The 15,000-nt window shown below is 36.4% G+C and overlaps 1 pseudogene; it reads left to right on the top strand.

Annotated features, from left to right (window-relative positions):
• LOC137644591 (uncharacterized) overlaps positions 1-15,000 on the top strand; it is a 61,967-nt pseudogene that overhangs the window by 23,879 nt on the left and 23,088 nt on the right.

The following is a 15,000-nucleotide window of genomic DNA, read 5'->3' as shown; positions in this document are numbered from 1 at the left end:
CATGATTCCCAACTTCCGTGACCTGGGAACGGATGCTCAGTCCATGATCCTTGTGGGGGTCGGAGTGGACCACTTTCCCGTGAGTCTTTCATTTCAACATAGAGTTCTTTTGCTTGAGGGTACGATCGGGCACAATATTCTATTTTATCATTCTTCCGCTTGTTTGTTTTTTTTTTCTTAAGTTTTTATAGTTTATATTGTATATTAAAGATCTCTATTTTAATGTTGTTACTGTTCTTAGAATATTTTATCCTAATGTTGTCACTATTCTTAAAATATTTCATTTTAGTTATTCATTACTTCTCTTGTAGTTTATTTATTTCCTTATTTCCTTTCCTCACTGGGCAATCTTTCCCTGCTTATTAGCATCCTCCTTTTGCAACTAGGGTTGTAGCTTAGCTAGTACTAGTGATAATAGTAAATTATTCTGTTCTCTTCGTTTGAATAGATACGCATTAAACTTTGTTATTTTTCTTTTGAAATTTGCTTCAAGCCTGAAATATTTGCTAAGAAATCTATTTTGTTCCTTTTCGTATTTGAGTTCAGATAAGATTGTGTCAAGGTAATAGTTCAAAAGAAACCTTTTTAGTCAAAAATGTGTATTTTAGGAATAATTCGAATTAATTGCAATTGAATGCTTGCAACGACATACTCTTATCAGTGAGTCTTATTTGTGAGTCTCCTCAAATGAAAAAGAAAGGGACGAGATTGAAGATATGATTGCCAGAGAAATTATGGTGGTTTATGAGAGAGAGAGAGAGAGAGAGAGAGAGAGAGAGAGAGAGAGAGAGATGTACAAAAATGAAGTACGCAAGGTAGTCCCCGTTTGTGTTCCGGTGACCGCAATCCTTAATAATATTTGATGATATTTCTTTTGTTAAGAAAAATACATATTTTTTTTTTCTTTTAGAAAGATATGGTGCTTCTCTGTGATCAGAATGTTATCCTAAACTACATCATTTTTATCGAAAATCTCCAGTGTCTATATCCGGAAGATTTCTATTAATAAATGCCCTTGTTAAATCAGTACTTGACCAGGCGTTGGCGCTCCTACGGTTCTGGATGCGTCCTTCCATATTCAAACGCGACCAGCGGCGACAGATGTTAAGGCTAGCGCTTCGATTAATGAATAAGTAGCGTGTGACATCATAGAAGACCTCACTGACATCAGACACGCAAGGCCTGCGGAGATATTATGACCTTTGGGATTATCGTTATTTGGGGCACACGACTTACGTTTCGCTTTTGAGAATGACTCGAGGCGCAGGTTAATAACTTGATGGGAGGCGCACCGTGATGCTCACTTCATTGCGCATTTTGAATTCTAGAAATTCTCTCTCTCTCTCTCTCTCTTCTCTCTCTCTCTCTCTCTCTCTCTGTCATTATTTCGATGGAAATCAGTCTCACCATTAAATATTGTTGTGCTGCTTCAGTTTTCATCGTCTGTTTTTCAAAAGGTCGGTTTATGTTAAATATATATATATATATATATATATATATAAATCATCATCATCGTCGTCATCTCCATCTCTTCCTACGCCTGTTGACGCAAAGGGCCTCGGTTAGTTTTCGCCAATCGTCTCTATCTTGAACTTTTAAATCAATATTTCTCCATTCAATATATATATATATATATATATATGTGTGTGTGTGTGTGTGTGTGTGTGTGTGCACAAGGAACCGAAATGGTCTGGGATGATGCCCAAATGTGGTTTAGCTGTTGAAATTCATAATGGTCTAGGTGTCAGCGGACTTGCCTCAGGATACTGTCGTCTTGTGGCGTCCCCAGCAAGGCAAGGGGGACACAGTCAGCAGAAAATGTCTCCCGAGAAGCCTTTTAGGCGAAGATTCAGAATGGACGGAGGGTGAATGATGATGATGATATCCAGTTGTGGACGCGCTTGCTAATGTGCCCGCCTAGACTCATCACACTGTCTTGTATTTCTTTCCTTGATATTGTGTTGCCTCTCAAGTGATGATACTTTTCGTTTATATCGTTTTTAATGGCAAGAGGCTTTTCTTTGAAAGAGCAGAAATGAAAAACTGCCGATTCATGGACAAATCAAAGTGCGCGTGTTTGCTTATTAACGATTACCTTGGTTAAACAGACTGCAATTGAATGACCTTGGAACCTTGTTAGCATTATGAAGGATCCTAATTGTATTTGTTTGTTTATTTATCTCTCGAGGCGAATTAAGAATTGGCTTCGCAGCCGCTGTGACGAACACGTCGACATGCACAGGTGACTGACTGCCACCATGATCGAAGATCGGAGCATGTTGTTAACTGCTTATGAAAACCGGCGTTCAGATGTGCCATATGCTAAGCGCAGCTGGAAAACGTACACGAAGTCTTGTGTACGCCGATGATCGTGTGTGTGAATGCTTGTGCACACCAAGGTATAGTCTAGTATAGACGTGCTTGGACTTTATATTCTCCTATGTCCCTTGACGGAGAAGAGAGCGAGGTTGCCATTCGACGAAAAAATCCACGAATTATGTGACACTCGGGTTTGCAGATAAGGAAGGATGCCTGGATTTCAGACTCGGGAATAATAGAAAACGCTAACTTCAAGTTAGTGTCAGAGAGAGAGAGAGAGAGAGAGAGAGAGAGAGAGAGAGAGACTCGCTTTGCGTCTCGTTTTATTCCCTCGTTTATCAAATTTCAATGTCATCGTTTCGAGCCGATGCTGGGATGAGTAAGCAGTAAGTATTTCTGTGATCTCCAGAGAATTTTTTTTCTTGTGAATTTCCGTTTGCCGGGTTTGAGGATACAGCCGATAATTGTTTTTCTTCTTTCTTTTTTTCCCACAAAAAGTCATTGGTCTTTCTAAATTAAAATTCAACTTACAAGAGCAATTTATACCAGATTTGCTAATGTGGCACTGCGATTATCTTGCTTGCTTCGGTATAAGGTAGTTGATCATCATGTAAACAATAGCTCCTGTTTCTTTGTAATAACTTTGAATTAACAATTTTAGTCTTCCATCGCTTTAAATATCAAATATAGTATAGAAACTGTGATGTTCATAATCTCTCTTTTTCTCTTCCTTTTCCTATTTCTCTTGAATAGGTGGTTTAACGTCACAGCGGAGCTTGGGAAATAGACCGAGCAAGCCACAACGTAGAGTGGCAGAGAAACAGCTCTACTCTTTACAATGTGGTTTGCTTGCGTGTTTGGATATTTTGATGTCTGTTATGCGAGCTCATTAGTATACGAGGAAAGTATAAAAAAGAAGAGAGAGAGAAAAAAGAAACATATGTCGCCAACATACATTAATTTATTGGTGCATGAGGTGTACAACCTCAGTTAACTAGTCGTGAGATTTCTTCCATCTCAAATTCCTCACAAATCTTCCCCTATCCCCCCCCCCCCACCCCTGGCCATGGCGAAGTTCGTTTCCTCTGTTGTAGGACCCTCGATTGATACCCCTCCCCCACTTAAATTTGAATTTGTTTAAGCTATTTTCACATCACAATGATTGTTAAATTTGAGTTTCTTCTTATGAGTCGGTTGATTACGTTATGTAGATATTTTGCTAGGCATGTGATATTCTTTATAGCTCCACCTCCAATGCTATAGTTATGACTTGTTTATATATATATATATATATATATATATATATAATATATATATATATATATATATATATATATATATATATATGTGTGTGTGCGTGTGTGTGTGTGTGCATGTGTGTGTTCGTGTACGTTTTAGTCAGTGATGATATCAGATTTTCTGTTCTTCCATTTTTCCCTATGATAGCAATTTTCGCAATTAATTGTATAGAAAAAAACGCTATTATGCCTATGAAATAAAGAATATACAGTATTATAAACTAAAAGATATATGCAGTCGGAATGAATTTATGTCATTCCACAAAGCTATGATTTTTTTTTTTTTTTTTTTTGACGATGGAAATCTTTTAAAAACCACCTTTGCGATGTCTTTGAAATAGAGCGGGTGCCTAGAAAACCCGTAGCTCATACACATAAGTTACTTTTTTTTATTTCTTTATGTTAGAGACCATAAGCATGAAAAGTATGTCAATGCAGTCATTTACACTTCTAAGTAGCATCAGAGATTAAAAAACATGGTAAATTCCACGTTCTGGAAGTCAATGATTTGGAAAAGGATCATCACACCGATTTTCTCTCACGTTCGTGACTGATGCACACATTGAAACCAACAGAATGGGAATTTCAGAGCTTTTATGATATGGACTTATGGAGCAATGGCAGGATGGGAAGAATACACATGCATGACCTGATAAGCCACACATGAATTTCTAGGTACTGTCCATTAGAAAAGTGCACACGCCACCTATAGAGACAGTAGAACAACTATTGTTTCAAGGACTAACATTGCGGAGATAACGTTGTCTTTCTAATATATACTACTAGTGTATGCGACCGGTCTAAAATGACGGCTAAGTATTTAGATAGATATACGCCCACATACACACGCACCCCCTTTCACCATGGTAGGAATACTCCCTCTCCCTCCTCCGAGGGTCGGGGAGAGCTGGGCGTGACCGGGGAATATATATATATATATATATATATATATATATATATATATATATTATATATATATATATATATATATATATATATATAATAGCCAGAGACTTGCTCTTTATTATATTTGGGAGATTATTTGCTTTCAAGCTGTAATTACATATAGATTTGAAGTGTACATATTCCAAATTTCTGTTTACCTCTTTAGAGATAATATGTAGATCTCCATCACGTCATCAGGGCATAGAACGAGACAGGGAACAAACAGTAAATAATCTCATGATTTTTTGTTTTTTATTTGAATAACCTGATTTAGAGGGTCTATGATAGATAAATTAGAATTAAGGAAGTGTAGGAAATTTATATATCCCTGAGGAACTTTGCAAGGAACAAAAAAAATCACCTTCATATGCCATTATTATTATTATTATTATTATTATTATTATTATTATTAGCTAAGCTATAGCCATAGCTTGAAAAGTAAGAGGCTATAAGACCAAGAACTGTAACATGGAAAAATAGCCCAGTGACGAAAGAAAATATTGAAACAAATAAACTAAATGAGAAGCAGCGAATAAAGCATATAAAACATCTTAAGATAGGCAACAATGTTAGAGTAGATTTGTCTTATATAAACTACGAAGAGAGACTTATGCTAGCCTGTTCAACTTAAAAACATTCGCTGCAAGTTCGGACTAATTAAGTTCCACCTATTTAACTGCCTGATTGGGAAGATTAGTCCACAATCTGGTCGCAGCTGGAATAAAACTTCTAGAATACTTTGTCGTGTTGAGCTTTATGATAGAGAAGGCACGTCTGTTGGAATTAACTGCATACAGTATTACGAACAGGGTGGTACTGTCCGGGAAGATCTGAATGCATAGGATGGTCAGAATTATAAAATATTTTATGTAACATGCATAGAATACTAACAGAACGATGGTGCCAGAAATTAATATCAATATCAGAAATAAAAAAAGATAATAGATCGCAAGTTTTTGTCCAACAAATTAAGATGAGATTCAGCAGCTGAAGACCAGACAAGGCAGAATGAAATTAAAAAATTTCTTCAGAATAGATTGATCACCAAAAATCTTAAGACTTTCTCAATAAGCCACCTTATTGTATAATTGAGGAAGAAACAGACTGAATGTATTTCTCAAAAGTAAACTTGCAATTAAGAATCATATCTAAAATTTTAAAAGTCGTATAGAGTTAAAGAAACGTTTTCAATAAAGAGATCTGGAGCCGCTGTCCTCGGCCTACTTACAATCATACTTTGAGTTTTGTTAGTGCACCATGTACTAATTTTAGCCATATCTCTATTAATTGATTCAGCGGCCCTAGATCTACAATTAGGAGATAGAATTGAGGCAAAGAGAGTAGTATCATCTTATGCAACGAGCTTGTTTTCTGGGTCAAACCACATGTCATGTGCATATAGTATGAAAAGCAGTGGGCCAAGAACACTACTCAGAGGAACACCAGATATCACATTCCTAAAGTCACTATGGTGCCCATCAACTACTACTCTTTGCAATTTATTGCTTAAAAATCCAATAAGGATGCTAAGAAAGAACCCACTCACTCCCAACTATTTGAGTTTGAAAACAAGGGTTTCATGATTAACACTGTCAATAGGAAGGTTAAATGACACATTTATAATGGGTCAAGCTTGACTATTGTCCCTCCCCTCCTTCCTTTATTTTATTTATCTATTCATGTTTTTCTAATGTAGAACTCGAGCGGAATGGTGAAATAGAATTAATCTTTTTTGCTTTCAAAAAGAAAAATGCGTACATTTTCATTTGTACTAAATCTGTCCATCTTTCTGTATTTTCACTTGAATAGACGAAATTATAACTAAAATAGAGGAGCATATTAGGAGAGTGGATTGGTGTGTCGAGCTACTTGGTCTGTCTGTAGCATTTCCGAAAACTCCATGAGCAATCACGCAGAATCATGAAATTGGAATCATAGGGTAGGCAACAAGCGGTCGAATTTATCTTCCGGTTTTTTTAAGTAGTACCTCTTGAAGCTCTTAACATTTAGATTATTGGCGATGGATTAATGGGAGAGATGAATTTTAAATCGCATTCCCTTACTCCCTTTCAGACATCGTATACGATACCCCAATTCCACCTCTACCAATATCTTTTCCAAGGTTTAAAGGCTTAAAAGCCGCTCATGAATGACAGAGACAAACAATGCCCTAGAGACTGACCATATATACATATGATTAGCTCCCAAGCCTCCTCTCCCCTCAAGCTAGGACCAAGGAGGGCCATGCAATTGCTGCTGATGACCCAACAGATAGACATATAGCTCATAAAGATAGTGAGGTTTCGGCCACTACTAATGAGTTTGAGCGGGACTCGAACCGTAGTCTGGCATTCACCAGTCATGGACGTTACCACGCCGGCCTCCACAACCCTAGAGAAAATATGCGAATTCTATGTTTGTCCGTCGTCCGCACTACCAAGCTCACAAGGTAGTGAATCCTTAAAGCTTTTTTTTTTTTACTTGTACGGTATATCTTAGACACCTGCGCACCATAGGCTTGTAAATTAAATACTCACTAATAGACGGGTAGGATACATAGTGTTGCCAGGAGAGCTTGAAAGTCATTGAGCTTCATTTCTCTTATTTTGTTTAGACAGGAATTTAGTCTTAGGCTTACATCTCTAGTTTATGCAAATGCCCATTCGACTCTGAAATGATTCATGTGATGAAAGGATGGATGACAGAAAGAGTGAAACACTCGGTATTAAATATCGCCCTTAAACCTAACATATTTTTACCTAGCTAAAACCTATCAAATAAGCCATGAATAAAACACGCATTTTCAATACATTACAACACTCCTCGTTGAGCCATCATACATTAGTTTCGTCCTTATATTCCGTAAATGCGTAATTATCTATTTTTGTCTTAAGCTGTGGCGTCATTGAAGCAATGAGTTGCGTCTTTTGGGGAAATGACTGACACTCTGATAGTGGTCAAATTTGCCTTTCGCAAAGGAAGGATTATTTGGTTTCATGATTTCACGATTCCAGTATTTTCAGTGTCAGGAGTTTATCGATAGACAGTGATTCTAGAGATGCAAGCTTCGTTTTTCTTAATTATCTTGTTAACAATATTTGATAATTTCTCTTATGACTCAATTCTGGGATGTGGAATGATTCGTTAACTGTCTCTTTGTAGTGATTCTCTTCTCTACATCTTTCTCCAATATCCATAGAATAGAAATGTAATTCTAGCGGTAGAATCAGAACATTTTGGTTTAAGGGTTTTAAGTTTATTATATGCTCAACATTGCAAGTAAGAAATTAACCATGATGCGAATGTATCCATAGGTAAATGTATAAAAATTTCCTTCTTTGACATGTAACAGGGAGAGAGAGAGAGAGAGAGAGAGAGAGAGAGAGAGAGAGGGATCTCTCTCTCTCTCTCTCTCTCTCTCTCTCTCTCTCTCTCTCTCTCTCTCTCTCTCTCTCTCTCTCTCTCTATATATATATATATATATATATATATATATATATATCACTGTTTGTGCTTGTAAGTAATGGTAACTCTTAAGAAGTTAAACAGTAAAAGACTCTCTCTCTCTCTCTCTCTCTCTCTCTCTCTCTCTCTCTCTCTCTCTCTCTCTCTCTCTCTCTCTCTCTCTCTCTCTCTCCCAATCAGTATTTGTGCTTGTAAAATAATGGTAACCCTTAAGAAATTAAACAGTAAAACACCTAACCAACAAGAAAGAGATGACGTGGCAAATCTCCTGTAGACATTGCATCCGCAAACATTATGGATGTAAATTCCGGAGAAGCCTAATAATGAACTCGCAGTAAAAGCTACGGGAGTGATGTGTTATTTCATAGTGATTATAGAAATTTGTCTGGATATAGAACCCAGAAAGAAACGGTGTCTGTATATCTGAAATTAAATTATAAACTGATGCTAATGAGTTCTTTAAAATTTATAGCATTAGACCAAGCTTGGGGCAAGCGCCTAAGGGCAGTGTACCAGACGATTTATGATCGTAGACTAACGACGTATGTTTACGAAAGATGTAAGGCTCAGTCTAGATGTGTCTTTTGCCAGAAAGAAATCGTAATAAGCACACGAGAACCTGTAAATCGCGCTGATGTAAAATTCTGCCAAGCACATTCCTTCCTATTATGTTTATGATAACAAATAAGTTTACAATAAGCAATCTCTATCATCAGCTTTCATTTACGAAGCCTCTGAGTTACTGGGCAATATCCACATCCGAGGATTAATAGCCTTTAACTCCCTCATTATGAACCAGCTCTTCATTAACTATTACGCTGATAAATGACGCGAAACGGAATGATTACTACATTTGCCCCATGATTATGGAAGGGGCGATGCGTGGCCTCTTCAGCTGGAAAACGCGTAGCCAACTGGAAATGAACTTCCAGGAGCTCTCGCATTTTTTTTTTTTTTTTTTTTTTTTTTTTTTTTTCTTGCCTGATGCAAAACTGGTAGATGGCTGGTTCTGGAAGCTTGATTTTGGCTTTGGAAATGTGATCCACCTGACGCTCCTCTTTCAGTGTTAATAAACTTTGATGGCGCACGCGAAGGATAAGGAGTCATACGGTTATCGAAGAGGATTTTGATATAGAGAAGTTGATCAACATTGCACATCTGTTGACAAAAGAAGACCGTTGTTTGTCAAACACTGTTACCAAAAGTTCATTCACCTACGAATTGTAACTGAGAATCTAATTTAGTTCGACGAGATAAGTTTAATTTTATTTATTTTGATACAAACTTGTAAGATCTTTACTATACAAGAGCTTAATCATGTCACCAAATGTCTTCGTCGGCATTAAATTTTCAGTCATGGTGCCAGTAATGTCGCTGCATCCTAATGTTATACGTATCGGTGCGAGGTGTTGGATGTTCTCAGAACTTCTATCCCTGGAAGTAAATCAGTAGCTCCTAGGGAGGGAAAATAATTCCCTTCTCGGATGCCATTGAATCTGAACATTCCTCTGACAATTAAAGATAGATATTATGACCTCTTTCAAACTTTATTTATTTATTTATTTATTTTATTTTTTTGGTTGGGGTGGGGGACATTTTCACCAATGGAGCCAAAAGTCTCTCGATGTTGATCATAACATCGCTACAGTCACAGCGGCGTTAGCTTTTGAAAATTTGCAAGGAGCTGTAGTGACAAATAATGTTTGATACGTCATCATTTCAGCTATGTAACTTGAGAACCAGCTTTGAAAAGGACTGATAATTTTGTTTTTTATTTTATTTTAGTCATATCTTGACTAATTTTCTTCGATTCTTTAGCAGTTTAGTCTGGACAAAATTATGTTCATATAATCATGAAATTCAGCTTCGAAAAAATCTTCAGGCCACAGGGTCTGAAGCTTTTTTAATTTTGACATGACTGCATTGCATCTAATCTTACAGATACAATCTACACACAAACATTTCAGAGCTAAATCTTGTCTGTTTGTTAGCACCACGAATACTAGGTTATCATATCAAGATCTACAGTACATGCAATTTTTACTCCAGTAAAATAACTTAGATAAAACATAAAAAACCGGTATTATTCATGTTAGATTTGCAGTGCAATGGATCAGGATGTTTTTTCGGTGTAAATGTAATGTTGGTGCAGAGCACGCGACACTCTTGCTTGCATATTTTGAGGATTTTCAAAGCTTATCATGGAGACTCGTCTGTTCAAAGCTCAGAACCCTCTCACTTTTGTCTTTGAAACTCTACTCAGATGCAGCGATGAGATGTAGAGATCTGCGTACTGTTATTTAAGTGTATTAACTTCAAGAGCAACTTACTTTGCAGGTCAGATTCAACTGAACAATTAATGTAATCGTAGTTCAAAGTCTTGATTGTAGACATTACAGCGTTGCCTCTGCCCCAAGAAACCACCGGCATTGCGGTCAGTGTATAAATCCATTCCACAAAAATCTCATATCTGCAAGTACCCTTTACGCATCCTAAATTCAATAGATTTTTCAAAGAACGCTATTTCAAATCAACTGTATTAGATTGGATTTCAGCAGCTTTTTTGCGTAAACATTTCCTTTCCTCACAGGGCTATTTTCCCCGTTATAGCCCTATAGAGCTTGCAGTATCCTGCTTTTCCAGCAAGGGTTGTAGTTTAGTCTGTAATAATAATAATAATAATAATAATAATAATAATTACATGTTCAAGACGCAACATCTGATTTCTCTGGAAATATCAGCCCTTAGTTACTTGACGCCAGCGTTTGCGAAAAAGCTTGTATGTACAGCACTGTATGTTGTTTCCTGTGTTTGTTTCCAGTAGTTTAGGCATTAGTTTACGTGTTCCGATAAGAAATGATGGCGGATATAAGTTTTCATTTTTTAATATTATTGAAGCCCTATTATGAAGAAACTTCGCTAACATGGGCCAAATAAAAACTACTTCAATTTATATTTTGGTATACTGAGAAACCCTAAAGTTGTCTTGTGTCTAGATGAATTTTTTGCAGCCATAACAACCACTCTCAAGGAAATAAGAATGAATAAAACAATTGGTTGAGTTAAATAGTCTAAAGTTTAACTAATATTAGTTCGTTAGTTTTATAATATACGAAAATCATTCTTTACCATTTAATAAAAAAAAAAATAGCTGAGGTTTACATAAATCACTAAATGTGGTGGATGTTCAAAACGCTAAATCAAAACTCTCGAAATATTGATTCTGATACAAAGTTAAATGAATAATCATTGCATGATTTATGCCTCGTCTCCTCCCCTTTTTATAAGTTGCAGGTACCTCTTGCAAAAACGAAACTTCTGGCAGATATTCTTCGAGGAACTATAAACATATTTAAATGCTTTAAAGGCCGCTCATGAATGGTAGAGGCAAGGGACAGTAACATTGCCCTATCAAGTAGGGCAATTCTCTAGAGACTTACCATATGTACAGTTTAAAGGTTTAAAGGCCGCTCATGAATGGCAGAGGCAAGGGACTGATATTGCCCTATCAAGTGTGACAATGCCCTACAGATTGACCATATATACATATGAATAGCACCCAAGCACCCTCTCCACCCAAGCTAGGACCAAGGAGGCCCAGGCAATGGCTGCTGATGACTCAGCAAATATACCTATAAGTTTCTTCAACCCCCCCCCCCTCTGTCCCTAGCTTACAAGGATGGTGAGGTTGCAGCCACTAAAGGAACTAATGAGTTTGAGCGGGACTCGAATCCCAGCCTGGCGATCACCAGGCAAGGACGCTGTTAACAGGTCACCACAACTCTGCACGGTAATAAATCCAGAGATTAAGTGCACTTTGGTAGTACTACCTCAAGCATTAACTAAGACTTTGGATAGACTTCGGGTGGACTGAAGATCAAGGGAAACAATATTACATCATTATTAGAAGGAGGAGATTTACCAGTTCAATGAGTCAAGCTTGACTCTTGCAGAAGTAACATAAAATCAGGACGAGAAATATTGTATATATTAAATATAATGAATAAAAAAGAAAATAAAATAAATATGCGAGATACAAATAAATTATGAGATAAAAGTCTGCGATAAATGTAAACTTAAATCATATCTATAAAACTTATGCTTCTTAAAAAGGTTAAAATGTCAGTCAAATTTTTGTTACCAAAGCATAAATATGTTTGTCTTGTCAGAACTTTACGACCTAGTGCCAGGTTTCCGTTGCTGGGTTATATTAAGTTAGATTGGGTTGCGATATGTTACAATCCACAACTATCTCTCAAGTTTGTTTTTTTATTATTATTATGGAATGTATTTGTTGACATAACACTTATTGATAGTGTTTTACTCCTTGATGAAATTAAGGAAATTCATTATGCGCATATTTGCACTTATCAAGGGTCGGTTGCAATCATGGTTGTAGATCACGGGAGATAAAGGGGTTGCACCTCCTGATATTTAAGTTGGAGGGGATGCCTTGTGTAATCATTCACCCCGTAATTCAATCAGGAATTATGTAACTCATCTTCATTACAATCATAATTGAAAGTAATCATTTTTTATTTTTTATGATTACACCAGTCACCAATCACTAAAAATGAAAATAAGTAGTTACCCTATTAGTTTATGGCTTTTCTAAGCTGGCGTCAGATACTGTTACGATCATAAAATTTTTTATTTGCATGAATGTGTATGTGCGCTTGGAATGCGTCGGATGTCGTAACGTATAAACATGAGTTAGATAATGTGGACGTCTAGAAACTGGCCAAAGGACTCGTAAGGAAAATCAGAGCAAAGGAGATGGTAGTATGTTAGCATAAGGCTATACTTATGCACTTTGTCTTAGACGATAAAGGATTTAATAATCTGTAATTTAGTAATTTGTATGTTAGGCCTATATCTATTTTATGCGCACTTGTTAGTTGAACTTTTAGTTCAAATAATTTCTATGATTTATAGTTATAATAATCTGAAAATTAAATAACAGAAATTTGAATAGTTGTTTATTTGGTTAAAGTGTGGATGTCTTACTTGCAGTTTTAAATATCTGTGTATTGATTAGATATCGATCTCTGCGCTCACACATGGCATATACATACTTACTTCATGAATTGATGTATGGGAAGACTTTTTTAACCATTTATCTTATCACTGAAATATATGAAATTGAGTAAAATATAGGCATGAATGTACAACTAAATTACTCGCTTCGCTTGCCCTAGTCATAACAAGAAATCTACGTCACTGGTACTTTCGGATAATTATTCAGAAAGTCCAGTGCGGGAAGGTAATGCAGCTTCTGATTTTAGTAATTACATTTATTTGAATTATTTGTAAGAATAAAATGAAAAATTTTAACGACATAAGAATTATAAAAAAAGGTTCATCCATATTTTTTATGAAGTTGACAATGACATCGTTTGTTGACAATAAAAAAAATCTAATTTTAGATGTTATCTCTTGAATGTTGATAAGTTTCTGATTATCATCTAGCCTTTTAACCACTGAAAAAAAAAAATATTAGCTTCAGAGATATGCAACATTTGGAAAACCCGTTCCCCGTGACTGTTTAGTGACAAACGTAATTGTAAACTGTTCCATATTTAAAAGAAAAACTTAGGACTTTGTAGATCAAGGTCTATAGAATATAGACCTGGGTGTAGATTAGATGTACAGTGGCTATTTCGTTCAGAAAGACCTAATTAATGTTTAACTGTGATGTTTAGTTACGTGATATGTATAGAAAAGCTTGATAGTCGGGGGTTTAAAAAAAGAAATTCGTGTGTTGTGGTGGCCTATTGGAAACGTCCCGGCCTGGCTATTTGACGAACTGGAGTTCGAGTTTCACTCAAGCTCGATAGTTTCTTGTAGTGTCTGCAACTTCACCATCCTTGTGAGCTAAATATGAGGAATTTGAGGGAGCCTATAGGTTTACCTGCTGAGTCATCAGCAGCTATTGTCTGGGCCTCCCTGGTCCTAGCTTGAGGGGAGAATAGGCTTGGGCGCTGATCATATGCATATATGATTTTGATCAGTCTCTAGTTGAGCATTGTCCTGGTAGCTAGGGCATTGTCACTGCCTCCTGTCTCTGCCATTCATGAGCGGCCTTTAAACCTGTGGTTGCATAAGTTTTTGAAACTTTTTAAATACGTAAGACGCGCTCTGCATTTGCAGGAATCCTGTGACGATTTTATCCATGAAATTCCAATTAAAATTTCAGTCTCCCACCCATTGCTTAGCTCTGTCCACAATATGACTGCTTAGCCTCAGAATCCTTTATTGCAAATCCTATAGCATTTAACACTGCCATACGTCCAACTAATAATATTCATTAAAGTAGAAAAATCAAAAGGCAGCTTAACCTTATGAATCTCAAGACAACTTAATTTCCATTATTTTATCATTGTCACTAAAATTCAATTGCTTACACACCAAAAACAATTGTAGGGGTTAAGCTGCTTAGTAAAGAGAATGCATATTTTAAAAAAAAAGTTTCCATTTTCATAGGATATCCAAAGACAACGGCGACTGGAGTAACAAAATGGAAGCAATAAAGCCTATTGGAAATAGATAAAGTTTATCAGCAAAACGTGTTCGCCACTTTAGAGTACCCGCAATTGCAAGTTAACTGATTTTACGTTCTCCTGCGAGGAAATTATTATCATTATTATTATTATTACTTGCTTAGCTGCAACCCAATTTGATGACGCAGGATGCTATAAGCCCAAGGGTTCCAACGGGGAAAATAGCCTAGTGAGGAAAGGAAACGAGGAAATAAATAAACTACAAGAAAAGTAATGAACAATTAAAATAAGATATTTTAAGAACCGTAACAACATTTAGATAAACATTACCTTTATAATCTACAAAAACTTCAAAAACCAAACAAAAGTAAGAGAAACAAGATAGAATAGTGTGCCTGAGTGTACCCTGAAGCAAGAGAACTCTATCCCAAGACAGTGGATTGCCATGTATAGAGGTTATGGCACTACCCAAG

Source organism: Palaemon carinicauda, chromosome 1 (genome assembly GCF_036898095.1).
Source record: "Palaemon carinicauda isolate YSFRI2023 chromosome 1, ASM3689809v2, whole genome shotgun sequence".
Lineage (NCBI taxonomy): Eukaryota > Metazoa > Arthropoda > Malacostraca > Decapoda > Palaemonidae > Palaemon > Palaemon carinicauda.
The sequence above is the reverse complement of the archived record's forward strand: the minus strand, read 5'-3'. Positions and strand labels throughout refer to the sequence as shown.